The sequence below is a fragment of the Ranitomeya imitator genome, chromosome 2 (assembly GCF_032444005.1).
Source record: "Ranitomeya imitator isolate aRanImi1 chromosome 2, aRanImi1.pri, whole genome shotgun sequence".
Lineage (NCBI taxonomy): Eukaryota > Metazoa > Chordata > Amphibia > Anura > Dendrobatidae > Ranitomeya > Ranitomeya imitator.
The window spans coordinates 603,734,563-603,744,837 of NC_091283.1; positions in this window are offsets into that span (position 1 = coordinate 603,734,563).

Consider the following 10,275-nt stretch of genomic DNA (forward strand, 5'->3'; position numbering starts at 1 on the left):
TCGGAAGACAGAGAAAAGGGGTCCCAGGTGGCCCCCCAATACTCACCTAGCTCCCCCGATGCTCCTCGTGTCTCCCGGTGGGCGCCGCCATCTTTAAAATGGCGGGCGCATGCGCAGTGCGCCTGCCGGCCGGCACCGGGAGAATCTTTGGGGTCTCGGCTGCCGGGGGTAGCCGAGACCCCAAAGAGCATGATCGGGGTCGGTATTACCGACCCCTGTTTTGCGATCGCCGGTAATTAACTGTTTACCGGCGACCGCAAAAAAAAAAAAAAGTAAAGTGTAATTCTCTGTCCTCTGATGTGATCGCACATCAGAGGACAGAGAAATAGGGGGATTCGGGGACCCTACAATACTCACCTAGGTCCCTGGATCCTCTTGCTGCTCCTCCGGGCCGCCGGCAGAAGAACATGGCGGACGCATGCCCAGTGCGCCCGCCATCTGTCTCCATCTGCCGGCCGGCAGGAGAACAGCAGTTGGGGCTAAAATTAGGGGTAGGGTTAGGGATAGGGCTAGGGTTGGGGCTAAAGTTAGGGTTAGGGTTGGGGCTAAATTTGGGGTTGGGGCTAAACTTAGGGTTAGGCTTCTTTCACACTTACGTCGGTACGGGGCCGTCGCAATGCGTCGGCCCGACATACCGGCGCACGTTGTGAAAATTGTGCACAACGTGGGCAGCAGCTGTAGTTTTTCAACGCATCCGCTGCCCAATCTATGTCCTGGGGAGGAGGGGGCGGAGTTACGGCCACGCATGCGCGGTCAGAAATGGCGGATGCGACGTACAAAAAAACGTTTCATTGAACTTTTTTTGTGCCGACGCTCCGCCAAAACACAACTGATCCAGTGCACGACGGACGCGACGTGTGGCCATCCGTCACGATCCGTCGGCAATACAAGTCTATGGGCAAAAAACGCATCCTGCGGGCACATTTGCAGGATCCGTTTCTTGTCCAAAACGACGGATTGCGACGGAATGCCAAACGACGCAAGTGTGAAAGTAGCCTTAGGGCTAGGGTTAGGGTTGGGGCTAAAGTTAGGGCTAGGGTTGGGGCTAAAGTTAGGGTTAGAGCTGGGATTAGGGTTAGGGTTTGGATTAGGGTTGGTATTAGGGTTAGGGTTGGCATTAGGGTTACACTTGGGATTAGGGTTAGGTTTGGGATTAGGGTTAAGGTTAGGGTTGTGATTAGGGGTGTATTGGGATTAGGGTTAGGTTTGAGGTTAGGGTTGAGATTAGGATTAGGGGTGTGTTGGATTTAGGGTTTTGATTAGGGTTATGGTTAGGGTTGACATTAGGGTTGTTTTGGGGTAAGGGTTGTGATTATGGTTAGGGTTAGTGATTAGGATTATGGATCAGGTTGGGATTAGGGTTAGGGGTGTGTTGGGGTTAGGGTTGGAGCTAGAATTGGGGGGTTTCCACTGTTTAGGTACATCAGGGGGTCTCCAAACACGACAGCCAATTTTGCGCTCAAAAAGTTAAATGGTGCTCCCTCCCTTCTGAGCTCTGCCGTGCGCCCAAACAGTGGGTTACCCCCACATATGGGGCATCAGCGTACTCGGGATGAATTGGACAACAACTTCTGGGGTCCAATTTCTCTTGTTACCCTTGTGAAAATAAAAACTTGGGGGCTACAAAATCTTTTTTGTGAAAAAAAAAAATATTTTTTATTTTCACGACTCTGCATTCTAAACTTCTGTGAAGCACTTGGGCATTCAAAGTTCTCACCACACATCTAGATAAGTTCCTTGGGGGGTCTAGTTTCCAAAATGGGGTCACTTGTGGGGGGTTACTACAGTTTAGGTACATCAGGGGCTCTGCAATCGCAACATAATGCCCACAGACCATTCTATCAAAGTCTGCATTCCAAAAAGGCGCTCCTTCCCTTCCGAGCTCTGCCGTGCGCCCAAACAGTGGTTTACCCCCACATATGGCGCATCAGCGTACTCGGGATAAATTGGACAACAACTATTGCAGTCCAATTTCTCCTGTTACCCTTGTGAAAATAAAAACTTGGGGGCTAAAAAATCTTTTTTGTGGAAAAAAAAAATATTTTTTATTTTCACGGCTCTGCATTATAAACTTCTGTGAAGCACTTGGGCATTCAAGGTTCTCACCACACATCTAGATAAGTTCCATGGGGGGTCTAGTTTCCAAAATGGGGTCACTTGTGGGGGATTTCTACTGTTTAGGCACATCAGGGGCTCTCCAAACGCGACATGGCGTCCGATCTCAATTCCAGCCAATTCTACATTGAAAAAGTAAAACGGCACTCTTTCTCTTCCAAGCTCTGCGGTGCACCCAAACAGTGGTTTACCCCCACATATTGGGTATCGACGTATTCAGGAGAAATCGCACAACAACTTTTGTGGTCTAATTTCTCCTGTTACCCTTGTGAAAATAAGAATTTGTGGGCGAAAAGATCATTTTTGTGTAAACAAAAGCGATTATTTATTTTCACGGCTCTACGTTATAAACTTCTGTGAAGCACTTGGGGGTTCAAAGTGCTCACCACACATCTAGATAAGTTCCTTAAGGGGTCTAGTTTCCAAAATGGTGTCACTTGTGGGGAGTTTCCACTGTTTAGGCACATCAGGGGCTCTCTAAACGTGACATGGCGTCCGATCTCAATTCCAGCCAATTCTGCATTGAAAAAGTCAAACGGCGCTCCTTCACTTCTAAGTTCTGCGGTGCGCCCTAACAGTGATTTACCCCCACATATGGGGTATTGGCGTATTCAGGAGAAATTGCATAACAAAATTTATGGTTACATTTCTGTTTTTACACTTGTGAAAATAAAAAAAACGGTTCTGAATTAAGATGTTTGCAAAAAAAAGTTAAATGTTCATTTTTTCCTTCCACATTGTTTCAGTTCCTGTGAAGCACGTAAAGGGTTAATAAACTTCTTGAATGTGGTTTTGAGAACCTTGAGGGGTGTAGTTTTTAGAATGGTGTCACACTTCATTATTTTCTATCATATAGACCCCTCAAAATGACTTCAAATGTGATGTGGTCCCTAATAAAAAATGGTGTTGTAAAAATGAGAAATTGCTGGTCAACTTTTAACCCTTATAACTCCCTAACAAAAAAAAATTTTGTTTCCAAAATTGTGCTGATGTAAAGTAGACATGTGGGAAATGTTATTTATTAACTATTTTTCGTGACATATCTCTGATTTAAGGGCATAAAAATACAAAGTTTGAAAATTGCAAAATTTTAAAAATTTTCGCCATATTTCCGTTTTTTTCATAAATAATCGCAAGTAATATCGAAGAAATGTTACCACTAACATGAAGTACAATATGTCACGAAAAAACAATCTCAGAATCAGCGGGATCCGTTGAAGCGTTCCAGAGTTATAACCTCATAAAGTGACAGTGGTCAGAATTGCAAAAATTGGCCTGGTCATTAAGTACCAAATTGGCTCTGTCACTAAGGGGTTAGGTGAGTATTTCCCCTCCATTTCCAGATGTCCCCCGCTCCTCCCTCGCAGTGTGGGGGCATAGTAATCCCTAAATGCGGATTTTCTCATGGCGTTTATTTTATAGGGGTCCCAGGGTCAGCCACAAGGGCAGTATCTCATTTTCCTATTAAGCTGCCTCCTTCATTGGCGGCCGCAGTGCTCTCCCTGCAGCCGCACAGCTCGCCACAATGTCTCCCCTTACAGCGTCACAGCCTAGCAGGCTGCCGCTCCGCTCCCCCCTGCGGCCTCACTGCTCGGCGGCCACAATGCGTCCTGTGTCTGCACGGCGTCCTTGGCAGGATGCCGTGCTACTTACTTTCTGCGGCGCTCCGGCGCCGCGATTTCCCGGCGGCGCCGGCCTCTAATTTAGATTTCAAAAACCTTACCTGCACATCCAAACATAGACTGAGTGTGAACAGGTGCTGAACCCAGAGTCGCCAACTCGTATATAGTTAAATAAATAGGGCAGCACACTGCAGCGCCAAAACATGCAAACTTGAAAAAACGAAATTTGAACTGCATTACTGCACTAGAAATATGAAAAATGAGAGCTTTTAGCGCACAAAAATGGCCAATTTTATGTGTACCTCGTAGCCACGTTAAGGCATCTCTCTTATACGAGGTCCTACGTTTGACCTACCTCACTGAGAATAAACGTCTCCATCTGAATGGGTACATGTAAAAACCTCTTCTTGAACTCAAATTCTCTCTCTATGTGGAGGGGTATTGGACCTACTATAATTAAAACAGGTAGGTCAAACGTAGGACCTCGTATAAGAGAGATGCCTTAACGTGGCTACGAGGTACACATAAAATTGGCCATTTTTGTGCGCTAAAAGCTCTCATTTTTCATATTTCTAGTGCAGTAATGCAGTTCAAATTTCGTTTTTTCAAGTTTGCATGTTTTGGCGCTGCAGTGTGCTGCCCTATTTATTTAACTATATACGAGTTGGCGACTCTGGGTTCAGCACCTGTTCACACTCAGTCTATGTTTGGATGTGCAGGTCAGGTTTTTGAAATGTATTCTCTAGCCTTCTGATCGTGCACTCCCCGCCTCCTAGCTTCAGGTGTTTTAATTATAGTAGGTCCAATACCCCTCCACATAGAGAGAGAATTTGAGTCCAAGAAGAGGTTTTTACATGTACCCATTCAGATGGAGACGTTTATTCTCAGTGAGGTAGGTCAAACGTAGGACCTCGTATAAGAGAGATGCCTTAACGTGGCTACGAGGTACACATAAAATTGGCCATTTTTGTGCGCTAAAAGCTCTCATTTTTCATATTTCTAGTGCAGTAATGCAGTTCAAATTTCGTTTTTTCAAGTTTGCATGTTTTGGCGCTGCAGTGTGCTGCCCTATTTATTTAACTATATACGAGTTGGCGACTCTGGGTTCAGCACCTGTTCACACTCAGTCTATGTTTGGATGTGCAGGTCAGGTTTTTGAAATGTATTCTCTAGCCTTCTGATCGTGCACTCCCCGCCTCCTAGCTTCAGGTGTTTTAATTATAGTAGGTCCAATACCCCTCCACATAGAGAGAGAATTTGAGTCCAAGAAGAGATTTTTACATGTACCCATTCAGATGGAGACGTTTATTCTCAGTGAGGTAGGTCAAACGTAGGACCTCGTATAAGAGAGATGCCTTAACGTGGCTACGAGGTACACATAAAATTGGCCATTTTTGTGCGCTAAAAGCTCTCATTTTTCATATTTCTAGTGCAGTAATGCAGTTCAAATTTCGTTTTTTCAAGTTTGCATATTTAGGCCTCTAATTTAGGTCCCGGCTTCTGCCGGGGCCTACTTCGGGCGCTGCGACCCCGCCACTTCCGCTTTCCCGGGCGGCCTTGGCAGGCTGCCCTTCTACTCAGTCCCTGCGGCGCACTGCTCCGGCGCCGCGGTTCCCTTCACCGGCGGCGCCGGCCTCTAATTTAGGTCCCGGTTTCTTCTGGGGCCTACTTCCGGCGCCGCGTCTCCTCACCTCCTTTCCCTCAGGAAATCCAGGCCCCGGCTTCGGTCGGGGCCTGGACCTTTTCCGCCGGCCACCGGGGGCTAATTTAGGCCCCGGCTTCTGTCGGGGCCTAGTGCGGCGTTACGGCTCCGCCCCCATCCTCTTTCCGGCGGGTCTTTCTACCGCGTTTTCCCCCTTCTCCTGGCCTAGGCACAGACCGCGGTGCAGTGCCTCTAACCCCCGCTCTCTCCGTCGGGTGGGCTAGCCTTGCGGGACTTCCACGCCGCGGCTTCCATTCCCCCCGGCCATCGGGGGCTAATTTAGGTCCCGGCTTCTGTCGGGGCCTAGTGCGGCGTTATGGCTCCGCCCCGTCCTCTTTCCGGCGGGCTTTTCTCCCGCGTCTTCCCCTCTCTTCACTTCGACACTTAGCCCCGCCCACTCCTCTTGGCCTCAGCACAGACTGCGGCCGGCACCATCTTTGTAGTCCCAATCGTGCAGCTTCAGCGCCGGCTGCTTTCGGCGGTTCTTGGCTCGTGCTGCGGACTTCACAGTGCGGGGCCTTACACCACTCCCGGCGTGTGGACCCAGCGGGGATTTCTTACAGGACCTGCCTCCTCCTACAGCCGAAGCTATCCACAGGACATCTTCCGTGAGTAGCTCTGCACTGCAGACCAATACCCTTCCTCTGCTTTAGTCAGACACCTTTTGTGCTCTCCTGTAAGGGCAGGTTCCCCTTAGGTCAGTCCTCTCCCACCTATCAGGACTGCAGCGAGCCCACATCGTTCAGGGCTTCCCCCCTTTGCCCCGAGTGAGAGTGAGGACCCTATCCCAGGGTGGGCTTCCTCTCTGTCTCAATCTGTGGCGGATCTCACCAGGGTATCCCAGACCCCGGTGTCCGTTCTGGATCGGTTGTCCTTGCAGACCTCCGCGGTAGCCAGCGGGTTACAAGTAGCCCTGTCTGAGCCTACCAGGATAGGCCTTAGAGAGGTCCAGACGGGAGCGCCGTTGCGACTCCTCTTCCTGTTCCATCTTGCCTCACGGCCCATTTCAGCGGTCAGTTTCTTCCCGGTCCTCTCCCCTGAGTCAGGCGAGGCGTTCTCGGACGCACCTTCAGAGGGACGTTTTGGAGCTGCATTCTGACCAAATCGCTAACATGAGGGATATGGTTCAGAGCCTCATTGGAGCAATCAACCAGACCCGTGGCATCAAAGATTCCTCTACGGAACGCGCGGATCAGGCGGTTTCGTTTAGACGGTCAAAGCCACCTTCCAAGGTCTTCGCTTCTCAACCTGAATTCGAGGAGGTCCTGACGAGAGAAAAAGAATCCGACCAGTCGCTTTCAGAGAGGAAAGCGCCTTGGCGTTTTTATATCCCTTTTCTCTGGAGCTCACCGCTAATTGGACTCTGTCCTCCAACACGGTCCTCCCGCTATCTGGCGGAGCATCTCTGAAAGATTCTAACTATAGAGTCATAGAATCCTTTGCGAGCTCAGCCTTTGAAACGGCTGCGTCTATTTTTGCCCAGCCATTGCTTACACTTGGGTTTCAATATCCATATCCAAATAGGTCACACAACTCAGTCGGGGCATTCTGGACGGGGCCCTCCTGGACAGCTGGCGGAGCTTGCCAACCAGTTTTCTCATGCGGGTGAATACTTGGTCTCCGCTTCCCTGGATGCCGCGTCTTTTGCGGCTCAGGTGTCCAGCAATGCAGTTGCCATCCGTCGGTCCGTCTGGCTCAAGGCCTGACATGCGGATTTGTCTTCAAAAAGTCCCTTACCAGCCTGCCTTTTTCAGTGTTCATGTCTCTTTGGTTCTAAGTTGGGCCAAATCATTAAGGACGATACCGGGGGCACAAGTCTACACCTCGTCGCCCTCCTCCTAGACGGCAATTTCGGTCCTTTCGGCCTTTACGTCGCTTTGTGGCGTCAAACTCCTTTTCCCCGCAGCAACAGAGGCCACAGGCACGTCAAGAGTAGAAGACGGTTTCCTTTAGACGCACGCCTTCCTGGCGCTCTCGCTACTTCCAGGGTAGATCCTCCAGGTCTAGGACTGGAGGATCCACCTCGGCATGACTCACAGCAAGACCCCAGCCCACTTCCCAGGATGGGCGGCTTTCTCTTCTTCAGGGATGTCTGGATCTCCTCAGCAGAGGACGCATGGGTCAGGGAAGTTGTATCCTCGGGATACAAAAAAGAGTTCGTTTCACAACCCAGGGATCGTTTCTTCGGATCCCGACCCCAAGAGTCCCCGTTCTAGTTCCGGGTTTCTTCGCAGCCACCGCTTCTCTCCTCAAAGCCAGAGTAATAGTTCCCGTCCCAGAAAAAGAACGGTTCACTGGTTTCTATTCCAATCTTTTGTGGTACCGAAAGAAAAGCAAAAAAAAAAAGGCACGTTTTGTCCCATTCTGGATCTTCACCCTGCCGTTCGTTCTCGCAACCGCTTCCAGGGTTTGCACGAAGACCATTGCAGCGCTGATAGCCATCTTGATGGTCAGGGGCTTATTATTTTTTCCGTACCTCGGCGACATCCTCTTCAAGGCTCCGTCCCCTTTTTCTCAGGCTCACCAGAGCCTGTCCATCGTCCTCTAGTCCGCTTCGGGTGGCTCGTCAACAAGAAGAAATCCTGTCTTGTTGCTTCCCAGCACCTCGTTTTTCTGGGCATGCTCTTTGACACTCGTCAGACCAAAGTCTTCCTTCCCGAGGACAAGAGATCCATCCTTCGTCGGGATGTACGCTTGCTTTAGGGTCCTCGGCTTCCCTTCTTCTGACCGGCCATGAAGGTTCTGGGGAGGATGGTAGTGACGTTCGAAGCAATTCCCTTTGCCCAATTTCGCTCTCGACCTCTTTAGCAGGCCATTCTGTCACAGTGGGATAGGGCTGTCTTGTCCCTGGATCGTCCGATCCGACTCTCTCCCCGAGTCAAGGGTCCCTCAACTGGTGGCTGATGTCACCTCTCATCTCCCAGGGCATCTCCTTCCTTCCAGTTCTTTGGCAGGTGGTGACGACGGACGCCAGCCTGCTTGGCTGGGGCGCTGTGTTTCGCCACCTGACTGTTTGGGGTCATTGGTCGGCGCAGGAGTCTCCTCCGCTGATCAACGTCCTCGAGCTTCGGGCCATCTTTCTCTTCCCTCGTCACTAGGAAAGGATTCTCAGGGGTCTACAATGCCATGGCGGTGGCATATGTCAACCATAAAGGGAGGACTCGGAGCTCCTTGGCCGAGGTATCCAAGATCCTCCTCTGGGCAGAGGCAACGGTTCCGGTGATATACACGGTGCATATCCCCGGCATGGACAATTGGGCCGCCGATTTCCGCAGCCGCGAGGGTCTCGCGGCAGGGTAATGGTCCTTGCATCAGGAGGTCTTCCATCAGATTTGTCTTCGATGGGGGACTCCGGACGTGGACCTCTCTGCGTCCCGAAGAACAGGCAGGTTCCTTTGGTTCGTCTCCAGATCTTGCGACCCTTCCGCAGTGGGCGTCTACGCTCTGGCCCCCGGGGTCCGATCTGCCACCCGAATTATCGGTCTCTCTGTTTAACGGCGTGGCTGTGGACTCCACAGTTCTAGAGCGTCCGGCCTTTCGGCCCGGATGAGTCACACTATAATCCAGGCTAGGAAGCCTTCGTCGTCTTCCAGGTTCTACTATCGTACCTGGAAGACTTACTTTCGTTGATGCGAGCCCAACCGCTTTTCACCTATGTCCTTTTCCCTGCCTTCCATTTGGCTTTCCTTCAGGCAGGACTGGATTCGGACTTCGCTCTCAGTTCCCTAAAGGGCCAGGTTCCTGCGCTCTTCTTCCCTTTAAGAAGACGTTATCTTCTCAGCCGCAGGTTAAGACCTTCTTTCAAGGAGTAGCCCACGCTGTCCCTCCGTACAGGGCCTCTGTGGATTCATGGGATTTAAAGGTTGTGTTGGTTGTTCTTAGGGGTTCCCCCCTTTTAAACCTCTCAGGGAGTTTTCCCTACCAGTTCTATCTCGGAAGGTGGCTTTTCTCAGTTCCATCTCTTCGATCCGCCGCATTTTTGAGTTGGCGGCCATTTCTTGCCGACCTCCTTTTCTTGATTTCCACCAGGACAAGGTGGTCCCAAGCCTCTGCCTTCCTTTCTCGAGGTGGTTTTCATCTTTCCACCTCAACGAGGACATCGTTCTACCTTTCCTTTTGTCCAGCTCCGACTCATCCTCTGGAGCGATCGTTGAACAGGCTGGGCCTCGTCAGGGCAGTGAGGATCTCCCTGGCTAGCACGGCCGCTTTCCGAAAGATGGATTCTCTTTTCGCCATCCCTGACAGTGTGCGTAGAGGCCTGCCGGCTTCCAAGGCGACTATTGCTCGCTCGATCAGAACGGCAATTTGGAAGCTTACCGGGTCAAGAACAGAGTGCCCCCTCCTGAGATAAAGGCTCACTCTACCCGGGCAGTCGGCGCTTCCAGTGCAGTACGTCACAGGGCTTTCGCCGACGGCTTTGCAAAGCGGCAACCTGGTCTTCCATCCACACGTTTCGCCGAACTACGGCGGACTCCAGCCTGGGCAGAAGGATCCTGCAGGCGGCAGTGGTGAGTCCTCGGACCTGATGGAAGTATGTTTTTCCCACCCCAGGGACTGCTTTGGGACGTCCCATGGTTCCTGTGTCCCCCAATGAAAGGCGATAGAGAAAACAGGATTTTTGGTTGCTTACCGTAAAATCTGTTTCTCAGAGCCTTCATTGGGGGACACAGCACCCTCCCAAGTTGAACAGCTCTGTTTACTGTATACATTTGAGTTATTTGAACACTCTGAGTGTTTGAAACTGTTAATCTGTGGAGCGCCGTGGAATTTGTTGGCGCTGTGTAGATAAAGTTTATTATTATATTATTATTATTCTTTCTCTTTTACACGTTGCTT